The following is a 15827-nucleotide window of genomic DNA, read 5'->3' on the forward strand; positions in this document are numbered from 1 at the left end:
TTGGATTTAACTGGTCTGAGGTGAGGCCTAAGTATTAGGTTTTTAATGCTCTCATGAGATTCTTAGGCCAGCACTGCCAGGATGGAAAATACTTTAACTTGGGCTGTGAATCATCTATTTTTTAAGCTTAATTTTGTTTAGGGATGTTGGGAAACAGTTAAATCCTACTTGTTATATATGTGTGTGTGTATATATATGTATGTGTGTGTGCATATATATATATCATAAATCTATATAATAAATCTTTATAAAGATCATACACTTTGTGTCTGCTTTGGGCCTAGGAATTTAGCCTTTGGAACTAGAAATAAAACAAGGCATTTAGCTTTTAGAACAAGGTGTTTAGCTTTTAACCCACTGATTCTCAAACTCTGCACATTAGAAGAGCCTGATTCTTGTTTTCTAAAGTCCAGACCATACCCCAGACCAATTAAATCACAGTCTCTAGGGTGCTGCACTGCAGCAGTTATCTGTAAAGTTCTCCAAGTGATTTCAAAGAGTAGACACATTTGGGAACCACTGCTTGAACCAGATCTGGAAAGGGATCTAATTATTCAGGCCTGGTAATTCAGAGCATTGTTCTCATCTTATCTGCACATTAGAGTCACCTGGGGAACTTTTGAAACTCCTGAAGTCCACACTGCACCCAAGTCTATTAAGTCAGAATTGCATGGGGTAGGAGCCAGTCACCAGTAGCGATGCTAATATGCAGCCAAGTAGGGTTCTCAGACTTCATCACACATAAGAATCATCTGCAAGGCTCAATAAAACACAGACTGGTGGGCTCCATACCCCACATTTCTAATTCAAATAGGTCTATGTTGAGGCTCAAGGATTAACATTTCTAAGTTCTCAGTTGATAATAATGTTGCTGTGGGTCCAGGGACCACACTTCGAAATCTAAAACACTGATTTTGAAAATCAGCTTGAGACACGAAAATTCAAAAAAACACATGTTGAATTGTTTTAGTAGATGTGATATTATTATTCAAATATCTGCATGAGGACACTGACTATGGCTATTTTAATATTTTCTCCTATTTCCTATATTAACTCTCTTCCCATGAGTTTTTTCCCCCTTTTATATGTCTTGGTGCTCCTTTTTATTTCTCTCATATATATATGTAGATGAGAGGAGGGTCAACAAGTATGAAATCTAAATTTCTTTCATTAACCCAAATGACAGTACTTGTATACCTGGCATAAATGCAATCTCTGAAGACAGAACCCTGATTGTAGAGGTTGTGGCTCCACAGAGGGGGACATAACCATCTGGGCAGAGCAGACTTTCTCTTAAGGTATGCAGACTGTTCGTCCACCAAGCACTAAGTGACTTATCCCTCATAACAGCTCTAAGCCATGCAGAATCCTTGCCCCCTTTCTCTGGCACCAGGACTCACTTTAGTATGCTCAGGAGTCTGTCTTTCTATGTTAGAATTGCATATACAGTTTTAGCCAGATAATGAATGCTCAGAAAATTCTGAAGGAAGTCACATAGCCTATATTTTCCTATTTATGTGAGAATCTGCATGATGATATCCCCTACCCCTACCCCAAAGAAAGAAAGAAAAAAAAAAACTAAACAATTCATTCAGAAACAAATCAGTGAATCAGGGGAAAAGATCAAGTAAATGGTAGAGGAGTAAACTTCATATTAAAGATAACAACTGTGGAGTGGGAGAGAGAAGAGGAGAGGAGAGGAGATGAGAGGAAGAAGAAAGTGGATGAGGAGAGGGAGGAGGAGAAGGGAGGTGATGATGTTTGTTTTCTCTCTTTGTTGACTTCTCAATGTACTTCATACTTAAAGTATCTGACTTAGGATGTGATCATGTTGCTCTAAATTAAACAAGTTGGTGATTCCAGAATTGATTGATACCATTGTCACTATATTAATGTTTATTTCATTGCACTGATTAATCTTCCTTCTCAACTAGCCTATTGCAACTTGGAATATACATCAGTTCATTATGGTGCTAAGTGGTAACAAGGGAGTTTTTGATCCACAAAAATACACACTCAAGGGCAGCTAAAGTCACAAATGAAAGAAGCCATGATCAAGGTTGGTTTCCACATGCTCTGTTTCTTCATGTATCATTATGGTATTAATGTGATCTGATATATTGAAGCTGGAGAAGATGTGGTTGAAATCAACTTATACTACAATGCACTATTGAGAGGCAGAGACTATTTCAGTCATCCTTAGAGCTATGACCGTAGCAGTATATTTTTTCCTCTCTGAACAAAATACTATTTCTGCTCTATTTTTACCACTCAAAGTATTAAAAAAAAAAAAAAAACAAGCAAAAAGATCCCACACACTAATGGAAAGAGGATTCTACAGAGCATGTGCATGAGAGGATGGAACTCTTGGAGGCCATCTTGGAATTCTGTCTACCACCTAATCTCAATTTTTGCAGAGATATACATATATATATGTATATGTGTATATATATATATCTCCTACTGATTCTGTTTTTCTGGAGAACTGTAACATAAAGCCCTGACTAGTACATAGATGAATCTTAAGCACATTATGTTAAGCAAAATAGCCAATTGTAAAAAGACAAATATTGTATGATTTCACTTATATAAGATATTTAGAGTATTCAAATTTATATAAACATAAAGTGACATGATGGTGGTTATAGAGGCTGTGGGGAGGAAGAAATGGGGAACTGTTTAATGGGTATAGAGTTTCAGTTTCACAAGAGGAAAAAGTTCTGGAGATTGATTACACAACAGTGTGAATATACTTGGCACCACTGAGCTGTATACTTAAAAATGGTTGAGATAAATGTTATTCAATTTTTACCACAATTAAAACAAAATGAAACAAAAGCGAAAAAAACAGAAACAAGCTGTTGATATTTTCCTGGTTCAACTGATTTCAAACAGTTAAAATTCAGAAATACTTGCTATGGCTTTAAAGAGAAGCGATATGAAGTCAGAATGGACACCCAAATTGAACTTGAATCAACAATTATCTAGCTGGTGTTAAAAATAGTAACAAACAAAAAGCCAAATGAATGGGATATTCTCCTACAAACAGGAACATAAGAGCAAGGACCAATACTTTATTCTATCATCACTGGCCAGTGCCTTACAGGATTTTGAGTCTGTTGGAAGTCAACACAGGATATGTGAGAAAACTGAAGTGAGTTCAGAAAGAAACATCATTAAACCTAAAAATGTGTTCTATAGAAATGCTAAATGAAGGTAGAGGTTAAAGGTTTGGCATCTGGTCCCATCACTTCACGGCAAATAGATGGGGAAACAGTGGAAACAGTGTCAGACTTTGTTTTTTGGGGCTCCAAAATCACTGCAGATGGTGATGCAGCCATGAAATTAAAAGACGCTTACTCCTTGGAAGGAAAGTTATGACCAACCTAGACAGCATACTCAAAAGCAGAGACATTACTTTGCCAACAAAGGTCCATCTAGTCAAGGCTATGATTTTTCCAGTGGTCACGCATGGATGTGAGAGTTGGACTGTGAAGAAAGCTGAGCGCCGAAGAATTGATGCTTTTGAACTGTGGTATTGGAGAAGACTCTTAAGAGTCCCTTGGACTGCAAGGAGATCCAACCAGTCCATTCTGAAGGAGATCAGCCCTGGGATTTCTTTGGAAGGAATGATGCTAAAGCTGAAACTCCAGTACTTTGGCCACCTCATGTGAAGAGTTGACTCATTGGAAAAGACTCTGATGCTGGGAGGGATTGGGGGCAGGAGGAGAAGGGGACGACAGAGGATGAGATGGCTGGATGGCATCAGCGACTCAATGGATGTGAGTTTGAGTAAACTCGGGAGTTGGTGATGGAGAGGGAGGCCTGGCGTGCTGCAATTCATGGGGTTGCAAAGAGTCGGACACGACTGAGCAACTGAACTAACTATAAAAGTTAATAGATTCCAGATTTTTTTGCAGTATAGACTAGAAATCTAAGGGAAAGTTACTAAGTTATTACAAGAAGGGCATTTTATGACAATTTCCTATTTCCCTAGAACATAGACCTGAAGGTGTGGACTTCAATTCAGTAAGAGACTTTTCTAGGCATAAGAGCAACTAAACCTTGTCAAAGAGAATGGCAGACCATCTGTACTGGCTGTGTAACAAATAGGTGTGTACCTCAAACTTAGTATTTTAAAACAACATACACTTACAATTTATTATTTTTCCGTTTCTGTGGGTCTGGAGTCTGAGCACAGTCCAGCTGGGTGCTGTCATCAGGGTCAAGGCGTTGGCGGGACGTACAGTCTCATGTCATCTTGGCATCCTCTTCCAAGCTCACTGGATATTAGCAGAATTTAGTTCCTCTGGAGCCATGAGGGCTGAGGCCCATTCTTTGCCACCCCATTCTCTCTACACATGGCAGTTTGCTCCTTCAAGGCCAATAGGAGGCAGTCTATTGCTGTTTCTTGCCTCTTAAGTCTCACTGATTAATCCAGACCCATGTAGGATAATCCCTCTTTTGACTGATTCAAAATAAATGAATAAGGATCCTAATCACATTTGTAAAATCGCTTTTGCCACATGATGTAACAGAATCAGGAGAATAACAGCTCATGATATTCACAGGCCCCACCCACAATGATAGGAAGAAGATTCTCAACAGTGTGTATGTGAAAGAGCAGGACTCTTGAAGACCATCTTGTAATTCTGGCTGCCATATTGTCTCAATTTTTGCTTATCAGACCCCAAACTACATCACTTTTATTTAATTGCTGAGTATCACCCTAAATATGGGCTAGATGAAAATTCCATTTATTTCTATCAAAAATACTTGCAAATAGTTTCCTCAAGAGGAAACCTATATGTGGACCAGCCCAGCATGAAGGTGGAATAGTTAACTCATATGTAGGGTGGTTGAAAGAATGCCACATGACCTCACATCTGCTTAAAAATGTATTCCTAGGTTTGCAACGAAACCTGATATCAGCTTCAACAATGTCATTCTGTTGGATTTATCTCTACAACATCCCCAGTTAATAGCCAATGGGCCAAGGTTAAGGAGTTGGCTAGGATGGATCAGAGAGAGGTGATTCAAATTCAATATTGATTATAATCTTTTGCAGGAACACCTCAGTATTGCTGGATTGACATCACACACGTTCATAATGTGTGTCTCCTAAAGTAATACTCATTAAAGAAGTAAGTTAAAAATACTGTTACATATGTAGTCCGATGTTCATTGCAGCACTCTCTACAATGGTCAGTTCACTGCAGTTCAGTCACTCAGTAATGTCGACTCTTTGTGACCCCATGGACTGCAGCACACCAGGCTTTCCTGTCCATCACCAACTCCCAGAGGATACTCAAACTCATGTCCATCGAGTCAGTGATGCCATCCAACCATCTCATCCTCTGTTGTCCACTTCTGCCTTCTATCTTTCCAAGCATCAGGGTCTTTTCCAAGGAGTCAGTTCTTTGCATCAGGTGGCCAAAGTATTGGAGTTTCAACTTCAGCATCAGTCCTTCCAACGAATATTCAGGACTGATTTCCTTTAGGATGGACAGGTTGGATCTCCTCGCACTCCAAGGAACTCTCAAGAGTCTTCTACAAAACCACAGTTCAAAAGCATCAATTCTTCAGTGCTGAGCTTTCTTTACAGTCCAATGCTCACATCCATCAATGACTACTGGAAAAACCATAACTTTGACCAATACAGACCTTTGTTGGCAAAGTGATGTCTCTGCTCTTTAATATGCTGTCTAGGTTGGTCAAACACCTTCTTCCAACAACACAAGAGAAGACTCTATACATGGACATCACCAGATGGTCAACACCGAAATCAGATTGATTATATTCTTTGCAGCCAAAGTTGGAGAAGCTCTACACAGTCAGCAAAAGCAAGACCAGGAGCTGACTGTGGCTCAGATCATGAACTTCTTATTGCCAAATTCAGACTTAAATTGAAGAAAGTAGGGAAAACCACTAGACCATTGAGGTATGACCTAAATCAAATCCCTTATGATTATACAGTGGAAGTGAGAAATAGATTTAAGGGCCTAGATCTGATAGAGTGCCTGATGAACTATGGATGGAGGTTCATGACATTGTACAGGAGACAGGGATCAAGACCATCCCCATGGAAATGAAATGCAAAAAAGCAACATGGCTGTCTGAGGAGGCCTTACAAATAGCTGTGTAGAAGAGAAGAGAAAAGCAAAGGAGAAAAGGAAAGATATAAACATCTGAATGCAGAGTTCCAAAGAATAGCAAGAAGAGATTAGAAAGCCTTCCTCAGCCCTCAATGCAAAGAAATAGATGAAAACAACAGAATGGAAAAGACTAGAGATCTCTTCAAGAAAATTAGAGATACCAAGGGAACATTTCATGCAAAGATGGGCTCAACAAAGGACAGAAATGGTAGGGACCTAACAGAAGCAGAAGATGTTAAGAAGAGGTGGCAAGAATACACAGAAGAACTATACAAAAAAGATCTTCACAACCCAGATAATCATGATGGTGTGATCACTCACCTAAGCCAGACATCCTGGAATGTGAAGTCAAGTGGGCCTTAGAAAGTATCACTACAAACAAAGCTAGTGGAGGTGATGGAATTCCAGTTGAGCTATTTCAAATCCTGAAAGATGATGCTGTGAAAGTGCTGCACACTATATGCCAGCAAATTTGGAAAACTCAGCAGTGGCCACAGGACTGGAAAAGGTCAGTTTTCATTCTAATTCCCAAAGAAAGGCAATGCCAAAGAATGCTCAAACTATCGCACAATTGCACTCATCTCACATGCTAGTAAAGTAATGCTCAAAATTCTGCAAGCCAGGCTTCAGCAGTACATGAACCGTGAACTTCCAGATGTTCAACCTGGTTTTAGAAAAGGCAGAGGAACCAGAGATAAAATTGCCAATATCCGCTGGATCATGGAAAAAGCAAGAGAGTTCCAGAAAAACATCTGCTGCTGCTGCTGCTAAGTCGTTTCAGTCGTGTCCGACTCTGTGCAACCCCAGAGATGGCAGCCCACCAGGCTCCTCTGTCCCTGGGATTCTCCAGGGAAGAACACTGGAGTGGGTTGCCATTTCCTTCTCCAATGCATGAAAGTGAAAAGTGAAAGTGAAGTCGCTCAGTCGTGTCTGACCCTAAGTGACCCCATGGACTGCAGCCTTCCAGGCTCCTCCATCCATGGGATTTTCCAGGCAAGAGTACTGGAGTGGGGTGCCATTGCCTTCTCCAGAAAAACATCTATTTCTGCTTTATTGACTATGCCAAAGCCTTTGACTGTGTGGATCACAATAAACTGTGGAAAATTCTGAAAGAGATGGGAATACCAGACCACCTGACCTGCCTCCTGAGAAATCTGTATGCAGGTCAGGAAGCAACAGTTAGAACTGGACATGGAACAGACTGGTTCCAAATAGGAAAAGGAGTACATCAAGGCTGTATATTAACACTCTGCTTATTTAACTTATATGCAGAGAACATCATGAGACACGCTGGGCTGGAAGAAGCACAAGCTGGAATCAAGATTGCTGGGAGAAATATCAGTAACCTCAGATATGCAGATGACACCACCCTTATGGCAGGAAGTGAAGAAGATCTAAAGAGCCTCTTAATGAAGGTGAAAGAGGAGAGTGAAAAAGCAAACTTAAAACTCAGATTCAGAAAACTAAGATTATGGTGTCTGGTCCCATCACTTCATGGCAAATAAATGGGGTAACAGTGGAAACAGTGACAGATTTTATTTTTGTGGGCTTCAAAATCACTGCAGATGGTAACTGCAACCATGAAATTAAAAGACTCTTGCTCCTTGGAGGGCTTCCCTTGTGGCTTAGCTGGTAAAGTATCTGCCCATGTTGCGGGAGACCTGAGTTCATTCCCTGGGTTTGAAAGATCCCCTGGAGAAGGGAAAGGCTACCCACTCCAGTATTCTGGCCTGGAGAATTCCATGGACTGTATAGTCTATGGGGTTGCAAAGAGTTGGACACAAATGAATGACTTTCACACTTTCACTTTCACTGCTCCTTGGAAAAAAAGTTATGACCAACTTCAGTTCAGTTCAGTTCAGTTCAGCTGCTCAATCATGTCTGACTCTTTGCGACCCCATGAATTGCAGCACGCCAGGCCTCCCTGTCCATCACCAATTCCCGAGTTCACTCAAACTCACGTCCATTGAGTCAGTGATGCCATCCAGCCATCTCATCCTGTCATCCCCTTCTCCTCCTGCCCTCAATCCCTCCCAGCATCAGAGTCTTTTCCAATGAGTCAACTCTTCACATGAGGTGGCCAAAGTACTGGAGTTTCAGCTTTAGCATCATTCCTTCCAAAGAACACCCAGACTGATCTCCTTTAGGATGGACTGGTTGGAACTCCTTGCAGTCCATGGGACTCTCAGGAGTCTTCTCCAACACCACAGTTTAAAAGCATCAATTCTTCGGCGTTCAGCTTTCTTCACAGTTCAACTCTCACATCCATACATGACCACAGGAAAAACCATAGCCTTGACTAGATGAACCTTTGTTGGCAAAGTAATGTCTCTGCTTTTGAATATGCTATCTAGGTTGATCATAACTTTCCTTCCAAGGAGTAAGTGTCTTTTAATTTCATGGCTGCAATCACCATCTGCAGTGATTTTGGAGCCCAGAAAAATAAAGTCTGACACTGTTTCCACTATTTCCCCATCTATTTCCCATGGAGTGATGGGACCAGATGCCATGATCTTGGTTTTCTGAATGTTGAGCTTTAAGCCAACTTTTTCACTCTCCTCTTTCACTTTCATCAAGAGGCTTTTGAGTTCCTCTTCACTTTCTGCTATAAGGGTGGTGTCATCTGCATATCTGAGGTTACTGATATTTCTCCCAGCAGTCTTGATTCCAGCTTGTGCTTCTTCCAGCCCAGCGTTTCTCATGATGTACTCTGCATATAAGTTAAATAAGCAGGGTGTTAATATACAGCCTTGACATACTCCTTTTCCTATTTGGAACCAGTCTGTTGTTCCATGTCCAGTTCTAACTGCTGCTTCCTGACCTGCATACAGGTTTCTCAGGAGGCAGGTCAGGTGGTCTGGTATTCCCATCTCTTTCAGAATTTTCCACAGTTTATTGTGATCCACACAGTCAAAGGCTTTGGCATAGTCAATAAAGCAAAAATATATGTCTAGAAATAGATGGCAGGTCAGGTGGTCTGGTATTCCTATCTCTTGAAGAATTTTCCACTGTTTGTTTAAATCCAAGCAGTCAAACATTTGGCATAGTAAATAGAACAGAAGTAGATGTTTTTCTGGAACTCTCTTGATTTTTTCATGGTCCAGCATATGTTGCCAATTTGATCTCCGGTTCCTCTGCCTTTTCTAAATCTATTTTGAGCATCTGGAAGTTCTCAGTTCATTTACTGTTGAAGCCTGGCATGGAGAATTTTGAGCTTTACTTTGTTTGCATGTGAGTTGAGTGCAATTGTGCAGTAGTCTGAACATTCTTTGGCACTGCCTTTCTTTGGGATTGGAGTGAAAACTGACCTTTTCCAGTCCCGTGGTCACTGCTGAGTTTTCCAGATTTGCTGGCATATTGAGTGCAGCACTTTCACAGCATCATCTTTAGGATTTGAAACAGTTCAGCTGGAATCACTAGCTTTGTTTGTAGTGATGCTTCCTAAGTCCTACTTGACTTTGCATTCCAGGATGTCTGGCTCTAGGGTAATGATCACACCATCATGGTTATCTGGGTCATGAAGATCTTTTTTGCATAGTTCTTCTCTGTATTCTTGTCACCTCTTCTTAATATCTTCTGCTTCTGTTAAATCCATACCGTTCTGTCCTTTATTGTGCCCATCTTTGCATGAAATGTTCCCTTGGTATCTCTAATTTTCTTGAAGAGATCTCTAGTCTTTCCCATTCTATTGTTTTCCTCTATTTCTTTGCACTGATCACCGAAAAACACTTTCTTATCTCTCCTTGCTATTCTGTAGAACTCTGCATTCAAATGAGCATAGCTTTCCTTTTCTCCCTTGCCTTTCTCTTCTCTTCTTTTCTCAGCTCTTTGTAACGCCTCCTCAGACAACCATTTTGCCTCTTTGCATTTCTTTTTCTTGGGGATGGTCTTGATCCCTGCCTCCTGTACAGTGTCATAAAACTCCGTCCATAGTTTTTCAGGCACTCTATCAGCTCTAATATCTTGAATTGATTTGTCACCTACACTGTATAATGGAAGCAGCATAAATGTTCATTCACAGGTTAATGGATAAAGACGTGGTACATGTATACAACAGAAAATATTACTCAAGCGTAAAAGGGAACAAAATTGGGTGATGTGTATTTGTAGTGATGGGGATGGACCTATAGTCTGTCACAAAGAGTGAAGTAAGTCAGAAAGAAAAAAACACATATCATAAGTTAATGCAAAATGGTCCAGACGAACATACTTTCAGGGCAGCAATAGAGATGGAGACACAGAGAAAGGACTTGTGGACACAGTGGGTGAAGGGGAGGGTGGGACAAATTGAGAGTAGCATTGATATATTTACACTAACATGTTTAAAATAAAGGGCTAGTGGGAAGCTGTTGTACAGCACAGGGAGCTTAGCCTGGTACTCTGTGGTATGGGGGGTGGGAGGGAGGTTCAAGAGGGATGGAATAAATGTATGCATATAGCTGATTCACTTTGTTGTATAGCAGAAACTAACACAGCATTTTAAAGCAATTATACTACAATAAAAACAATAAAAAATGTTTATTCATGTATTTCAGAACTTCATCATTTTATATTGCCTTAACTCAGCTATATTCTTTCCCTCACTAATAAAAAACATTGTGTAGTATTGACTAAGTGTGACTTTTACTAATTTTACATATATTCATATTTGTATGGCAGTAGAACGTAACACACAGGAAACCCAGAGCACACAGAAAACAGTCCTCAGGAAAGAAAAGGCACATGTTTAAATAAACTATTACTTCCAAGACATGTAACAAGGCCTGATAAATTGTCAGTTCAATATCCTAGCTGATTGTGCATGTGCTGTACATGCTATTTAAGGAATGTGACCATACTGTATAGATTTTTCTGTTAGTGTCTGTTAAAGTAATAACACAGGAAGCATGTTATTATAACCTACAAGGACCATAAATACTAACCCTACAGCATTTTTATTACCAACTTATATCAAAGGCAATCTGGCACTCTTTTACACATAATACTCTCCCATTAGTAAGCAGTCTTATATTACAGACATAAAATATTTGTAAGCATTTTAACTTGGCCAGGCTACTGCAGCTGTGTCACATTTGTTTTTCCTTATTTTAATATGAGCTTATTTAGATGAAGCTGGAATTGCCTTCTTCTCCTGTACATGACAGATCTGGTTTAGTGCCAGGCTACTTAGTGAGGCCTATCAAACAACGCTCTATTATGTACAGTGGCATAATTCGAAAAATCATAAGAACACTAACTCATAACATATGTCAATACGCCCAGTTAGTTCAAAATCTTGCCTCTTACAGGTGATTTTATATTCCATTTTAAAATGCTCTTTACTGCCCCTGCTACAAACAGTTCATCTGATCAACTCCGAATGATTTTAACCTTTTTTTATCACACTTTTATGAGAATACACAGCCATAGATCATAACTAAACAAACAGACAAGAAGAAATCAAACTTTTAGCTGACCTTTGTATTTCATCAGCTTGCACTTGAGAAATCTATAAGCTGAATTAAGAAATGAGATTTCCTTAATTGTGGCTTCCTCTCATTTTCTGATCACTGCTTGCCTACCATCCCCAGGGCTATTCTGCGGTCATTCAATGATGTAGGGCCCCTTCAAGATCCTGGTAAGCTGGTAGCCTCTGCCTCCCAAGGTATTTCCAGTGGTATGAAATGATATCATCATAAGAGAGTCTGCCATAGGTGTCCTTTCTCAATCCCCTCCTAAAAACTGAGACGGTAAGACCACCTCAGAAAGAATCATCAAATCCTCAGACTCTATACTCTAAGGTTAGTGACCAACATAGGCTTTTAGCAATACTTTCTTGTCATGATTAATATGAAAGCTTCATCCATCTATTGGGTATAGACGATCCCCCTCCAACCCTAAATAGTAATTTAATCTTTCTGCACATCTGTTTACAGCAAGAGAGATCTTCACTACCCTGAAGACTCAAGGGCAAAAAAAAATTCTGCTCTCTAAATTTTTCTGCTTTGCATTTTAATCTCTGCTTGACTGTTTTGTATCTTATCTATCGGTTCAGCACTCAACTAATCTTTATTCTAAATACTATATAGCTCCATTTTTAAGTGATAAGCTACATATACATATATATTGAGTACTTGTCCAAATTTCCTGAATAATCATTAATCTCAATACTAGTCTATATTAGTGGTTTTAGACTGAAAAATCTTTTAGGGGGAGAACTAGAACTAGAACCAGAACTGAAAAAATATATAGCATCACAGGGCCTTGTGAGGAACCATCCAGGTTAGAAAATACTCAAAGAGTAATTATCAGTAAATGGTGACAATGGTGATATAGTGCATTAGATCAATCCATAAAGGTATACCCCAGTAGGAAAAAGCTACATTTGAAGTGTAGTTAAATCAGTAATAGAATAATGATAATACATGCCCCCTTATGACTTTCTGTTAAAGGAAACAAGCAGAATGTAACTAACAAACCAAGGAATCGACAAGTGAAAAGGATGCAGACAACAGCCCCAAACAGCAATGCTTTCATAGTTATTATATGTTACAGATTCTTAATGCAAGTTAACATTTCGATACACATGTAAAGATGTGGTGGACTTTCACTTAGTATTAGGTGTCTAGATAAAAATATTGAGTTTATTATGCAAAGTGTTATGTTTACTACTTGAGTTTCAGATTCAGCTGAAAACATTATTGAAAAGGATGACAGAAAGTACAGGACACTGTTTTGACTGGATTTAACATTAGTCATTTTCTTTCTCTTTCTCTTAATTATTTGGTTAGTTGATATATCTAGCAAGTCAACTGGATAGTCATGAAGGGGTTCAGAACAGGCCTCCCCAATTTAAATTCTTTAAAGAAGAGGGAAGAACACTTCTCTTGAGCCCTCAGAGTCTTGATTGCCTTCAGTTCAAAATCATCCACATGCCAAAGTGACCCTTCTTTAACTAGATATTCATAAATGTGTTCTGGACAGGCCTCCCCAAGATGCGTCACTTTGCATGTCAACCCTGCAGGAAAGGCAAATACCACTTGCTCAACACCTGCTCTTCTTCTCATCCTGTGAGTGACCTCAGTGTCACTGGATGCTCCAGGTCCCTCTCCCTTCCCTTTGCTTGGGATGGCATAGGCACCTCGTTTTACCTTTCTGTCTTGGAGTCTCTCGTGTACGTGGGGTTCCCATGCATGCAAAATGAAATTTGATTTTCTCCTGTTAATTTAATGTTAATTGAATTCTTAGACCATCCAGAAGTACCAAAAAGGGCAGAGGAAAATTTTTTCCTACCCTAAGAACATCACAAAATTCTATAATTAAATCTCAAAATGCTGTGTTGGATTCCATTTCCATAAAAATAAAGAAAAATTTACATGCATTCAAAAGACTCTTTACTGCTATTTGATGATTTAAAATCAAAAACTGCAAAGGATAAAATTCTACATTCCTACAATAATCAAAAATATTGTTCTCAACACCTACGAGAAGAAAAACGACACCAAATCATTTACTTTTCAGACCTTTATTTAGATCCTTAACCAGAAAAGATTTGTTCTTTTTTCTTCTTACAACAAATACAAATGAAGTGTGAATTCTTAGGGGTAAATGTATAAATAATAAGATGCTTTTGTTTTCTTTATTACATAATCAGGGTGTCCAGATTTCATCTTTTATTAATTCTATTTGTCATTCTTTTAAAATTCAGTTTTTAAAATCATAACAAAAAAAAATAAAATCATAATAAAGACAAACTATTTTTAGAGCAGCATACAGTAGGTTTTCAGTTTTCTTTGATGATTTCTAAAAGCTCTTTGATGTGGACTCTAAAAAAAGGCATTTTCATCCTTAGAAATGTGTTTTAAAACTTTAAAACCTTGAGAATTTTAGAATTGGATATTCTCAGCTGCAGCTCTGAAAAAAATATTGGTAGAGAAATAAAGCCTTAAAGTAAAAATTTTGAAACTGGATAACGAGTTGAATTAGTGTCAGAAGCAAATCAGCTGGCCGAATATAAAGAGGCCCTCTCAGAGCAGGATAGCTTGAAGCCAGCAGAGTTATGTGGGTGACAGGGAGAGAGACCCACATGACGGCACACGGATGGCGTGCACATGGCACCTCCCCCCACTGCGCCTGTCCACTCAGCTCTGCCAAGTGTGGGCTCATGATTCAAACTGACAAGAATCTTGCTCCCTCCCTGATCCAGAAAGAAAGAGCCTTGTCAAGTTGAATATCCTGCTTGCTACACCGGAGCAGGTTGCCAGGAACAATGAGGGGAACTCAAAATGTGCTCTCAATCAGCAAGAAACCTTGGGATCCTGGCGTGGCTGTTTGCAGGGCAGCGAGAAGTGTAATTGAAGCTTAAATGTCATTGCATTCATTTTAGAGAAAATGCTGATTTGTTTTTGTTCTTTGGCTTGTTTGACTTCTTTGTGCTATTTTCTGTTTCTTTCTGGACTTTGAAATTAAGTTTTTAATGTAAACTTTTTACCTTTTTTCAGGAAAATAGAATAACAACTGAACAAACTCTTACCCAAAGAACAAAATCAGTCTAACCAAGAAACATATACATGAAACTCCACTTACACCAGGTCGAATGCACACTGGAGGGATGGGCATAAAGATGAATAAAATTTTGGACCCGGAGGAAACCAACACAGCCTATAAGGATGACACTGTGCATTTAGAAGATACATGAAGATCACGAAATGTGGAGGCAAAAGGCTTCCTTTTGATGGATCCTTTCCTCTACTTGTGCTGTAATCTTTGACCAGTCTTGACTTCTCCTGAAATCTATTCTTAGCTGTAGAGTTATGAATAACCCACTCACAGGGAAGGCATTGGCATTAAATGAGATAATGTGTGAAAAATGCATTTTGAATATGTGAAATACTGTACAAATGTTAGTTATCATTTGGTGAGAGACAGGCAGGCAGGACTCATGCTTTCTAGCTCGTACTGTTAACTTGATTTCATTCCATATTTTCAGAGCTGAGGTCCCTTTCAGAGTTCAGATTCTATTTTCCAATAGACTATATTTCAAGAAAGAATTCAGTAAGAATAATAGATAGGAAGTGCACAAAAATAAGTAAATAAAGCCCCAAAGGATAAAAGATCAAATCCAACTGGAATAATAGCAGAACTAAAATATATCTAATGGAAAAGACAGCTTCTCACAATAGGAATCTGCAGATTCTTTACCATTTGAGCCACCAGGGAAGCCCGTTGCTGGGCATATACCCAGAGAAAACCATAATTTGAAAAAACATATTCACTCCGATGCTCACTCCAGCACTATTTACAATAGCTAGGACATGGAAGCAACCTATATGTTGAATGACAGATGAATAGAAAAAGAAGATGTGGTACATATATACAACAGGATATTACTCAGCTATAACAAGGAACAAATTTGGGTCATTTGTAGAGACATGGATGGGCCTAGAGTCTGTCATAACAGAGTGAAGTAAATCAGAAAAAGAAAAACAAATATTATATATTAACACAGGTATGTGGAATCAGAAGAAAACCGGTATAGACAACCTTATTTACAAAGCAAAGATAGAGACACAGACACAGAGAACAAACATATGTATACCAAGGGAGAAGGAGAGGGGATGAATTGAGAGATTAGGATTGACTTATATACAATATATGGGGGAAGGCAATGGCAACCCACTCCAGTACTTTTGC

At 39.1% G+C, this 15827-nt stretch overlaps 1 pseudogene; it reads left to right on the forward strand.

The window, feature by feature from the left end:
- Positions 1-1892: 1892 nt before the first annotated feature.
- Positions 1893-5624, forward strand: LOC113898115 (annotated as a pseudogene).
- Positions 5625-15827: the final 10203 nt, after the last annotated feature.

The sequence above is a fragment of the Bos indicus x Bos taurus genome, chromosome 1 (assembly GCF_003369695.1).
Source record: "Bos indicus x Bos taurus breed Angus x Brahman F1 hybrid chromosome 1, Bos_hybrid_MaternalHap_v2.0, whole genome shotgun sequence".
NCBI lineage: Eukaryota > Metazoa > Chordata > Mammalia > Artiodactyla > Bovidae > Bos > Bos indicus x Bos taurus.